At 39.4% G+C, this 13,382-nt stretch overlaps 1 protein-coding gene across 2 annotated transcripts in view; it reads right to left on the bottom strand.

The window, feature by feature from the left end:
* Positions 1-2,040, bottom strand: part of MAN1A2_1 (Mannosyl-oligosaccharide 1,2-alpha-mannosidase IB) — a 50,229-nt gene extending 48,189 nt beyond the window's left edge. For both annotated transcript variants that reach the window (XM_051211780.1, XM_051211781.1), the window contains exon 1: positions 1,965-2,040. The gene's annotated coding sequence lies outside the window, so the exon portion shown is untranslated. The remainder of the gene's footprint in view (positions 1-1,964) is intronic.
* Positions 2,041-13,382: the final 11,342 nt, after the last annotated feature.

Below are 13,382 nucleotides of genomic sequence, written 5' to 3'. Positions count from 1 at the left end.
CCAGAGCCTTCGACTTATAGATCTGATTCACAAAGCAGTGGAGCAACGTTAGGTAAAGCAGTCAATGACAGTATAGGGGGCTATTTGAATGTTCTATTCAGGCTGTTTTGAAATAGTGGGTAGTTGTAAGGTCGCTGAAGGCCAGCTGAACTGTTCCTTAAAGCGTTCCACCCATCGTTCTAAACACGAGCTGAGAGCAGATAAGCATTGTCTAACGTACATTTGAGTTATTAATCCCAATTTCTATTATTAGTCTGAAAAGCTGTCTGGTGTTACCTGCAGCCGCTGCCTTTTCCATCTCTTTTGCTTCCGTTGCCAACCACTGCTCACGGTCGTTCCCTAGACTCTTGGTTAGCCTACATCTGATTTGTTTTCACTCTTTATCGCATTCAGAGCCTGATGGGATGAGTTTACGTAAATCTATCAATGCAATAGACTTAGGTGAAATCAACTGGTTTTTTTATACCTTATGGTTCAAATTGCTAATAGATATTGCTGCTGTTTGCACTGTTTATATATATATATATATATATATAGTGCCCCTTTGTACCAATATTTGTTTAAATAAATCAATAAACATAGACCAGTTTGAGTGGCTGGATTGAGAAATGAAAGTATAAAAATATCATAACCAGTTACACCTAAATTGTAGCTTAAGAGAATCTAAGTAAAGGAGGGTTTTCTTATACAATCTCCGCAAAACCCCTTTCTGGTAGTACATATCTGTTACTCCAACAGAAAAGATACTTTCTTTTTGTAAACCAAACAATATAACTGAATAAATTCGTACTAACCATTAGTTATAATTAGTACAAAATGTAATGGAAGATCAGTAAACTGTTTATCTTAGCAATTACACCACAGATTGAACAGAGATATGTACTAAACTATTTAATGAGGTCTGATGATACTAAGATATAGAACAGACTGAAGGTACACATGCTATTTCTAATTCCGGTTCGTTCGCAGCTAATAAATGCTAAAAAGTGTTAATGACTGATAAAAGAGCCAGTTATACTGCTTAAAAGTCGTGATGTTGCCACTAATTTGTAAATATAGAACTGAGTAATATCTTAAGAAGCAACTGTGACCACTTTTTCACCTACAGACTGTGATGTTAACAGAGAATTTCCACTTACAATTGATGAGGCACCAGCTAGATCGTTTTTGTAATCTCTTTTTTTTAAACAAATGGGGTTGGGAAAGGATCACTTCGTTCGATTATTGTAAAACAACTATGTATCACCTAACTAAATAAGTCTAAACAGAGTACTCAAACAAAAACACTGAACAACCAATAATGAACCGAAAGGGATTATCCTTGAAATTATACGAGCTAACCAAACATCAAGTTGAAAATTGTCTTCATAACATGCAACCATTTCAATGGCATACCACGCGGCCTACATTTAATAGGTAAAGCATGTCACCAACAATTTGTAGTGGTATGTGGTAAAAATTCATGAGTGCACTTCAATTATTAACAAACAATAAGGTCGTGAGTAGATACGAATGAACGATTTTTGAGACTTGTTCCGGAAGCTGACCTATGGCTTTTATATGTAGTTTTAGTAGACGTATACGGACTTCATTTAGATCAGAAGCAAATTATGTAAGGGACTTAAATCCTAAGATAATGGTCACAATTTAGATCACTTATCAGACAGTTCACGTTTGACAAGTGTTGATTACAACTGTCCTATATAAATAATGACCGAAAAAAGATGAATACTTCCACTTATTAGACGGTTTGCTTTTATTGAATTTCTCGACATAGATGCATTAAGTCACAAACTATCCTAAAAGATTGACAACCAAAATTAGACGGTTCTCACGATGCAACTAGAATTCTGGTTTAATGATTGTGAAGTTAAATACTAAACTGAGGATGATCTTTGATAACTGATGTAATTATTAACAATAGAACACAGAATGAACCAGGATGCGCAAGAACTTAAACATACCTTGCACCGGTTTTAGATTCCGCGCTTAGACCAGTTCCTTTACACACTTGCTTTTTGCGATCCTTATGAAAAGTGGTTTATTATAACAACTACGGTAACCGTTTAATTCCTACTTTGATGGCATTAAATTCATTAACTCAGCCGAAAATATTGTGCAACTGAAATTATAATTTCATTTTTCTGGGTTTGAGAATATATATATATATATATTTGCTGATGACAGTACATTCAATCTTCAGTCCTCACCAATAAAGATGGCAAATAGGCAGATTCATTTTAATATTTTTAGTTTGTTTTCAGTCACACATCCGCAACAGGCCACGAGTGTATATGCCATGCTGCGCATCCCTTCCAACTACTAAGCAACATAGATCAGACGTTTCTCGACATATCTATGACTTTCCAAATATATCTTCTAACTCCTGCATTTCATACATCTGATTTGACTGGGTTGTGATACTTCGATTATAAAGGTGTTACGTGTAAAAGCATTGTCAATCTCCGAATGACTAACGCATCTTTAGTGATGAGACCGACGCGATAAACCGGTAGTCTGTTCCTTGTTGTAACATTGTATACCACTTTGCTATTTTTATCTGTTTTTCGTACCGTAGTATTACTTTGGTATTTTCGATTCTGCGACGCAGAAGCTGACTTCCACCGGCACGACGTGATATGTTGGTGCCCCACTATTTCTCGCAGTAGTGAAGGCACTAATGAGCAACAGAAATATTGCTATGTATGTAAGGAACCTTTCCCGAGGGCCTTTTCGACAGCTCTTCCTACTAAAGCTTCCCTAATAGGTGCAGACGGTTCCTGTCTCATCGAAAAATAACTCCGTAAAAGAACTGGTCGCATATGCTGACTCGATTCTGAAGATCATCAGAAGTCCCCGCTTCGAAATTTAGTCTTCCGAACGAAATTATCAAACGACACGATATGATAAAACAGATCTTATTACTATCACCATTCGTTACCTCATTGTCCTTCATAACTACAGACCCTTCAAAACTCCTCGAAGGAGCTCGTCACAAAACTGTCTGTCTTTAGACCACGAGAGAGATAATTTTGAACAATGCCTGTACCACAGTATGGCAAGCCTTCTAGGAATCTCGGAAGACTTTGTAGTTTCCCAACCTCCAAGCCGTCTGGCACGGAAAACCTTACGGGAAACTTTCCCATCAGCAACTGTAGCCCGAAAATATAGCCATCAGGCGACCATGCAATGATGAAAGTTCGCCATCTCGCCGACACTGGCGCAGAAGTTAGCATTCATTTCACGAAGTCCGACGACTGTCTGTATGAGTCGGTCTCTAACTTACAGACGGCAGTCGAAAAACCCAGTGACACTTATAGTTATTGATATGCTTATATGAACGTGGGTTCATTCAAATTCGTTCATTGAATTTTCGTTGTTTCATGTGGTTCTATCCCAATCACTGATGTAGATATCCTACAACACCATAATCTGATCATCAGTCCTAGTAATCGAAGTTAAGTAGGCAGAATTACGAAATTATCTGTTTGTTATATCCAGTCACTTTTAAGCACACAAACTTTCCATACTCTCAACAGATACTCGACGAGTACCGCGGACTGTAACAGACACTACCTAAATAACTATTAGTGATCAGCAATGCTACTCACCACATCACGGCTACAGGACCATTTTTACTTTCAAAATAACTTCGACCAGCTCATGAAGTGCTAAGGTCGGCCAAAAAAGAATTTGGCTATATGATAGACTTGGTAATTATTCGAACATTGAACAGCCCATGTGCATCTCCCTTGCACAAGTCTCCATAAAATACATCAAAAATTGACGTGCAATTGATGAAAACCTCTCTCAGGCAACACTTCTAGAATGGCTATCATCACTCGCTTTGGCTCTACGAGTTTTGGCACAGATTTGTCGGTATGAAAACGCTGTGAAGACCTTTCAGGAATTAGTCGAGGATTTATTCAAGGGTCTTAACTTCGTGCACACGAATGCAGACGAATACTTGGTTGCAGGTCCGGACATGGAATATCATCACGAACGTCTATACTTCGAAAAATGGCCTTTTTGTAAACACTCAAAAAGTCAGGTCGTAACTCACTCTCTGGACGTTCTTGGCGAGCTATTGACTCAAGGCATTCTTCCTCTGAAAAGCAAAGTAGCGGCCGTTCTTGATTACACAAAACTGGCTACAGACAAGTAATCACGCACGTTCCGTGGACTTGTAGGTTTCTATCAACGATCCATAAGGAGTATCACGTCTTTAATGAAACCTCTTACAGATGGACCTTGTGGAGTAAAAAAATAATCCATTTAGACAACACAGAAAATCATTTCTCACAGTTGAGAAAAATGTCGTAAAAGCAACTACGCACGCACACTAAGATATCAAAGTACCACTGACACTGCGTGGACGTACCCAACATTACAATTAGATTAGTCTTACAACAGTGGATAAGCAACATGTGCTAACCTCTGGCATTTTTCTTGATACGATTGAAAGACGCTGAATCGAGGTTTAGCACACTTTAAAGGAACTCGTGGCTACGTGTTTTCCTGCACAGCCTTTTTAATCTGTGAATACTTGTCGCATCTTCATTTTTATGTGTTTCAATCGTTCATCACAAAAGAGTTTGAAAAATCCATCCCCCAGCTTGTTCCCACGAGATGAACATGCTCAATCATGTATGTACCCTAATAAAGGAATAGGTTAGCTGCTTTGGTGCAACATTCTAAGTGAGGTTTCACATGACTGGGTTTTTTAAATTTGGAAAATATCTTTCTCAGTGATTACGGATGCCCGGAGAAGTGACCGTAATACTCGAACGCTCTGAACCATTACCAAACTCAACTAGCAGTTGTTTTAAGCCATGATTTATTATTATTAATGGCTTGATGTATTATAGTATTTTCGGTACAATATAGAGTTTTCGCTATAAGGTACTTCAGCAATATTTTACAAATAATGAAAAAAATGAGCCTTAAAACTGCACAAATATATATAACTTGAGTATATAAACTGCCTGAAATTAAGTGAAGTGTTTATTCAAAAAGTTGAGTCTGGACAGCTTTTCGGTTAGAACTTTGTTTAGGAACTGAAGGATATGTAAATACGTAGAAATCGGCATACATACAGTGGAGTCATCCACATATTTAATAAGAGTGTTTTCTCTGGAACATGGCAGATCATGCAGAAAAAAGGAAAAAAAGAAGAGGAAAAAGAACAGCTCCTTTTGGCAAACCTTCGTGAGATAATAGTGACGCCAATCATTTTCCTCCAAACACAGTGCACTACTTCCAAATAGGTAGAAACATAGCCAGTTGGTTATTCAGCTGTTGGAGGTGACGCTGAATAACTGTTAGGAAGCAGAAGTGTAGTAAAGAAAAGGGTATCGAACATATTTCTTACCATTTTCCAAGCTTAACACTACATTGTGATTCAGAATAACAACAGCATCTGAGGTGCTTCTTTTGCATTTGTGAGCGAAGTGATACAGATCAATGTGCTCTTTCAGTGCAAGTTGTTACGAGAGATAATTTCTTAGAGTATTATTGTCTTCCCCCTTATTTTGGATATGAAGTTAGTTAAGAAGTATTTGTTAAATATGCACAAATAATAACTTATTCTGTAAGGCAATAAATGATGCAGCTTTTTACATACAGTGGTAAGACATATTAGAAAGGACGGTTGTTGGTTAAATATTTATTAAGACTAACCAAGACTAATAAGTATATTGCAATTGCCATGTCTGACTGTTTAGTCCATGAGATTCCAGAGAAACAACATTACTGGACGTGATGTATATGTCTGAGAAGGGTGCTTTTCACTTGGTTGAGAACAGGGTAATTACGGAACGAGATCTGATGCATATCAGAATTCAACAAGTAACTCAGCTAACTAAAAACAGTACACCATTAGACCTTATGACGTGAGGCGATAATTTAATTTCCAATGCAAGTAGATTTTTAAGATCTCAATATCGACTTTGGCCGTATTGGTTCTACTGTACACACTCTTGGCTGTATTCACTACACCGAGCATTCATACTAGATTTAGTTTCACCACAAAGCAGAACGCTTTGTTCTATAATTAGTCGACCTAGATATTACATACTACAATTCATCATCCAATAAATCAAATAGACCTTTCTCCCCAATGATTTATGCTTATTCTGGCTTTGAGATCTTTTTATTAGAAAGGATGTGAACCATGGCATTTTCAAATTCTGACTAAATATAATCTTCAGGTCAGATCAACTTACCTAGATGAACAACATTCATCCAATTCACATCTTCCAGTGTGGAAATCCCAAGGATAAGATTGGATTATTCATTTGGTTTTAGGAGAGATTATTATTGTCTTAAAATTACTGATCGTCTAGTCTGGATAATATGTTTGAGTACCCGTGTCACGATTCCGCAGAATGTGGGAGGGGCCTTATATATAAAACAGTGTGTTGTTAGACTGTCTGTCTTACCATAAACAATCCTTTTACAAATTAAACACTAGGTACAGCTATATGCTTGTAAATAAAGTTGATGTGAGAACCTTGGTTGACGTCTCACAATTTTAAAACAAAATAAGTTCAAAATACCCTTTCCTCCTAAGTAAATGCTCCAAGCAACATCACTAGCTCATTCGATATATCCTCCTCACACTCTAGCAATCAAAATAACGAGCTAATGAAGAACAACTAGTCTTTCATTTTAACCGGCATCATACCCTTGAGGGTGGCAACAAATTTCATCGAGGTACTCTCACCCATTTTAAATCAGTAGGTCATTTGTTTGATATGTGGCTTATCAACGCTAAGTCGATCTGCAATAAAAAGCCGGACTTAACCGAGTTTGTATCCATTTATGGACTATCACTATTAATGATATCTGGAGCATGGGCTAACAGTAATATTTCCGACCTAAGTATATCTCTTTATAACTATATATATATTATCAAAGTGGTAGGTTGAAAGGACGAGGTGGAGGGTGCCCTCTTTACGCTCACTCTAGCTTAAACTCGCTATTACCAGATATGCCTCAACTAAACAAACTGTGGGATTCATTGTGGGTTGTTTGAAAGACATCGAATTTCATTACCGTACTATTCGGGTGTGTCTACCGTCAATCTAATGCATTAGTAGGTGAAATAACGGTATTATCAGAGGTTTTCACACTAGCATAATCTCTTCCGTTCACAGGCGAGCTTATTTGTTGTGACTTCGACATACTTGAAATTTCTTGGTTTCCAGTCAAGGCGCCGAAACGTTATGAATCATTTCTTAAATGTCTAGAGCTTGGACAATAGACTTAGTGTTTTAGTAGCCGTACCAGACATCAAAATATATTGGACCTTAGATTTTGCCAGTGGCCTCACCCCTGTGTTTCCAGGTACTGATCATAACATTACCATACGTAGTCTTAATATAAATACTGCAATCGAAAGACGCAAAACTTTAACACTTCGTAGAAACCATCACAAGGTTGATCGGAAAAAGCTTCCAAAATTACCTAAGAAGTACTGATTAGGGAACCTTCTTTACTGTAAACAATAGCAACACACTAACTAATATATTCTATCACAACATCATAAATATCTTCAACAAAATTGCACCTTTAGAATGCCGGAAAGCTAAATTTTCTAAAGATCGGTATGTACCGGTCAATACGCGAAGACGTCTCCAAAGACATTGTACTCGATTTTATTACCTTAATGACTTTTCTTATTTAGTTACTATTACACAAATATTTGTCCAGGCAGAGACAATACGTACACAGAAAACGGTCGCGCAGGAAGAGCATGCTGTCGAACTTAATAATAACTCCGCCCTACTTATCAGACTCTTTTAACATAAAATTGAACGTACTACGAAGATCGTAAACTTGTTACGGAAATATTTAATGATACTTTTGTTCCTCGTAAGCTAACGAAAAATCACCAAATGAATCAGAACGAATCCCAATGTCTTTCTGTGAAATGACTAATGTAGGCTTCAATTTACAGAATATATCTAAGACAATTAGCATGCTGAAACACTCCAACACGGATGGATCAGATGGTATTCCGGCTGGCATGCTTATAATTGGAGGTGATTATATGTGTGTTTTATTTCTCAAACTATTTGCAATATTAATCTTTAGAGCATGTTATCGCACTGCCTGGAAAACTAGATATATCATTCCCAAAATTATGGCAGGACCAGAAGCAAATGTTGACAATTACTGGCTCATAAACATAACCTCAGTGGCACATAAAGTGATGGAACATGTATTTAAGGCGGCGGTACCTCAACATGAAATCACTAGTAATCCCATCTCGACCTCCCAACATGGGTATTTTAGGTCCAGTACATGCGATACATGCCTAGTAGACTACCTGGATGATAAAACGTTGAAACGGAAAAATGGAGTCCTTGTATCAGTCTTATTATTAAACTTTAAGAAAGCCCACACAAAGGGCTTCTAGCCAAAGTAAAGTCCTTTACAATCAACAACACACTGTATTCGTGTTTTGCTTCATTGTTAACAGAATGTAAACATGTTTTAAAGTACAATGTCTCTCTCGTCACCTAGACCGACATCTAGTCGAGTCATCCAGTGAAGTCTATTAGGTCCACTCTGGTTCCTTGTGTATACAAACGATGTACGTAACACCATAAAATTTTGGAAACCATACATATACGCTGATGACTTCAAAATAGTATACATCTCTAAGCCTGAGACTCTAAGTGAAAGTGTACCCCAGATTCAAAGTGACTTCAATAAACTATCTGTAGCAAAAAATGTCAACTACCATTTAACCACAACAAGTGTGGGATCATGCATTTTGTAGAACATCCATATCAATTAAAACTTTACTTGAATAAAAGTAGAGTTCAAACACTGAGATCGGTGCACGACCTGCAAATTAATTGCACAAGGAGCGCAAAATTCGAGGGGCATGCCTCCTTTATCATTTCTAAATCCAGACGACCAACTGGTCCCATAATGAAATATTTCTTCACATCAGAGACTAAGTTGAACCTTTAAAAAATATGTGCACAACCTCCCTTGAATATCGCTTTTTTATCTTCTCAGACATGAATAGCATAAACAAGATAAGAGTAGATATTCAGAGACGCTTCTCGTGCCCACCGCTAGGATGTGACTCCACTCTTAAATACATACAGATGTAAGCACCTGTCCTTAGAATCTATGGGGTGTCGTCAGCTAAGGAACAAAGCAATATATGGACTCGCATTACTCACATCCTGCCGAACTATGATCCATGACTCAGTCTACAGATTCAGAAACAACGCCTATTCACTGCTTACAATAAAACACTAAAAGCCGATGCGTCGTAAGTTTTTTCACAGTGCAATATAGTTTTATGTGGAACAGGTTGTGAATAACTATGCGTAACTGTGACACTATCACCAAGTTTAAAAGCCTAATATCACTATTGCTTGACAGTTAAGAGCCTCATCAACTGTTCCCTGAACTTCCACCCAGCAATGGGGCACTTCATATGGACCGCATAATATGTAAGCCGATCATGAATGTTACGGACCCCATTTTCACTAATATATAACCAAATGAAAAAACACATGGTTTACACTCTTCCATCATACATTATTATAGGTGATATCCTTATGCTCCTATTCCACAATTTCAGACTCCGAATCTCTTTAATGGTTAGTTTTTCGTATTTCTGATTATGAATAACTGTTCAGTTGAGATTAAACAAGGTAATTGGGTTGTAGCGGTAAACAAATCCCCAAAATAAATAGCTCTTTAAGTTTTCGACATTGAATGCTGACCATATGTTTTCGTGGACTCATCTAGCTGAAGGCGCTAGGTCATGCATCCGCACCAGACCACGTGTGGTAACGCTGTGCACAACATCTACCGCAATCGCTAGCCAGATAAGATCAGAGAATTCCGATATATTGGTAATCGCCAAATACACTCTTCCGATCTCTTCGACTCTGTCTTTTAACTTCTCTCAGTGAGTACAAATTATATTAGGTGTTGCTGGTGAAAGCGTTGTCAAACACTGAATACCTGTGTCATCTTCATTGGTGAGACCGACGTGATCTGGTACACCTAATTGCAACTGCGAGTCTGTTCCTTTTTGGGATTTTTATATATCATTGCCTTATTTACTGTTTTTTAAACAATGTGGTTTTTTTCGTGTTTTTTCTTGGATATATATTCTTTCCCCTCGTTCATATTTCATCATGACTGAACAGACATCCAACGTACTCCAGCTTAAGACTTTGTCCCCACCTTCGTTTCAACTGATGCCTTTCTGGCCCAACAACATCGGAGCCTGGTTCTGCTACGCAGAAGCCGACTTCCACGAGCACGGCGTGATCGACACACGTGCACAATTCCTCGCAGTAGCCAAGGCACTACCGCGCGAATTCAACAGGTACGTAACACCTAGTATGTTTACTAGTGATGTTTCTGAACCTTACGAAACCTTAAAACGTTCGATTCTTAAACGAGGAGACCTAACCGATCGACAAAGTTTAGATCAACTCCTTAATAACATAGACCTGCAGCATGGTTCTGCGACGGACATGTTGCAAAGAATTAGAGAGGTGATAGGCCCAAGAACTTTCGACGAAGGTCTATTCAAACAACTCTTCTTGTCAAAACTTCCCCAACAGGTGCAAGCGGTTCTGGTCTCGTTTCAGAACAACGCCTTAGACGAGCTGGCTGCATCTGCCGATCGTATCTTAGAAATTACGAAACCTTCTACTACCGAGGTATTTTCAGTCAAAGGAAAACCTCAAACGACTCAGAATGATATAACCGAGTTATCTCACACACTCACGCGTTATCTTAGTCTTCGTACCGACCGTAAGAGATCGCGCACCCCACGTAGAAGCATGTCACGTAAGCGATCTGTCTCTAGACCACGAGGGACAGATAACCCCGACTGGTGCTGGTATCATAACCAGTATGGAAAGCTTTCCAGAAATTGCAGAAAACCCTGCAATTTTCCCAACACGAAACCGGCTGACTCGAAAAACAACTCGGGAAACTTTCAAGCCGGCACGCGTTAACGGCAACCGTAGCCGGCGAACATAGCCGTCTGTTGTACGTCACAGATGTGAAAACGAGAGTTCGCTACCTCTTCGACACTGGCGCAGAAGTTAGCGTTCTCCCAGCGAATTCCAACGACCGACTTCACGAATCGACCCTAAACTTACAGGCGGCAAACGGAAAACCGATCGCTACGTATGGCAAAAGGTACGTTTACCTTAACGTGGGTTTACGCAAACCCATTCACTGGATCTTCGTTGTTGCAGGTGTTTCTATGCCAATTATTGGTATGGACCTTCTACAACACCATAATCTGATCATCGATACGCGCAAACGGAGGCTAGTAGACGGAAACACTAATTTGTCCGTTTGCGTAACTTCCTTTTCTGGTTTCAAATTATCCCCAGTCACAATTAAGCATATGATAGACCCACTTTATCAGCCACTACTCGATAAGTATCCTGAGATACAACAAACGCAACCGAGATTACCGTGCGTAACCAGCAACGTTACACATCACATCACGACTACAGGACCACCTATATTCTCTAAAGCACGACGACTATCTCCCGAAAAGCTAAGGTTGGCGAAAAAACGAGTTCGACCATATGATAGACTTAGGAATCATACGACCGTCAAATAGCCCATATGCATCTCCGTTGCACATGGTCCCTAAAAAGGACAGCAACGATTGGCGTCCAACTGGTGACTATCGGCGATTGAACGCGAAAACCATTCCCGATCGTTACCCGTTGCCTCACATTAATGATTTGACAGCTACCTTGAAAGGTACAACTGTCTTTTCGAAAATCGACTTGGTTAAATCGTATAACCAAATCCCTATGGCTACTGACGACATACCGAAAACAGCTATCATAACTCCCTTCGGACTCTATGAATTTTTGCGAATGCCTTTTGGTTTAAGAAACGCGGCTCAAACATTCCAAAGATTCATAGACGACGTTTTTCGAGGTCTCAGCTTCTTACATGCGTATGTTGACGACTGTCTAATCGCAAGTCCGGACAGAGAATCACATCTCAACATCTGGATCTTGTTTTTGAACGACTACAAAAACATGGCATTACTGTTAACGTTCAGAAACGCCAATTCGGAACCGACTCATTAAACTTCCTAGGACACACTATAGATGCTCAAGGCATACGACCGCTTAGGACCAAAGTGGCGGCAATTCTGGGTTATCCAGAACCGGCCACAATCAAGTAACTACCAACGTTTAACGGCCTTGTAAATTTCTATAGACGATTCGCACATAAATGCGCGTTACTCATGAAACCTCTTACCGAACAACTTCGTGGAAATGCGAAATCCATTAATTTGGACGACACTGCACGAAAAGCATTCTCCACAATGAAGGAACTCATCGCTAAGGCAACAATGCTTGCACATCAGGACACCCGAGCACCCAGTAGTATCGCAGTAGACGCATCCGACTCAGCAATTGGAAGAGTCTTACAATAATGGGTTAACAACTGTTTGCAACCATTGGCATTTTTCTCTAAAATGTTGCTAGACACCGAATCGAGGTACAGCACATTCGGTAGGGAACTCCTAGCTATGTATTGTGCTGTACGACATTTTCAACACTACATCGAAGGTCATGAATTCACTCTTTTCACCGACCATAAACCTCTTAATTTCTCGTTAAGCTCCTCTTCAGACAAGTACTCACCACGTGAGTCTCGACAACTGGACTACATTTCACAGTTTACTTCGGATATTCAACACATTTCTGGAGCAAACAGTGTAGTCGCAGACGCCTTATCTCACACAACTTCCTTGAACAGTTTCCAAGGAATCGACCTTCTTAAACTCGCACAGCTTCAAAAAGAAGACACTGATCTTCAGCACGAGCTATCGTCTACAACCCTTAAACTACTCATCAAACAGATGGGAACAGGAAAGGAAACCTTACTGTGTGACACATCTACAGGTAGGGATCGCCCAATCGTGCCGAAACATTATCGACGCAATGTCTTCAATACATTGCACAAACTTTCTCATCCAGGTGTCCGTGCAACCATCAAGCTTATAGCAGAACGGTTTTGCTGGCCTGGCCTGAATAAAGACGTGAGGGAGTGGGCACGCTCCTGTGTAAGCTACCAGAAATCTAAGGTTATCAGACACAATAAATGTCCCTTAGGCTCATTTAAAACTCCCGATTCTCGTTTCGATCATATTCATCTGGATTTGGTAGGACCTTTACTAGATTCAAATGGATACTCTCATCTCTTAACCTGCGTAGACCGTTTCACTCGATGGCCAGAAGCAGTACCTATCAAGGACATCACTGCTGAAACAGTGGCTCGCGCCTTCGTCGAACGATGGGTAGCAAACTTCAGCTGCTCTCAAACCATCACTACAGATCGCGGAC

The sequence above is a fragment of the Schistosoma haematobium genome, chromosome ZW (genome assembly GCF_000699445.3).
Source record: "Schistosoma haematobium chromosome ZW, whole genome shotgun sequence".
In the NCBI taxonomy this organism is placed as follows: Eukaryota; Metazoa; Platyhelminthes; class Trematoda; order Strigeidida; family Schistosomatidae; genus Schistosoma; species Schistosoma haematobium.
This window is presented reverse-complemented; position numbering and strand designations above follow the sequence as displayed.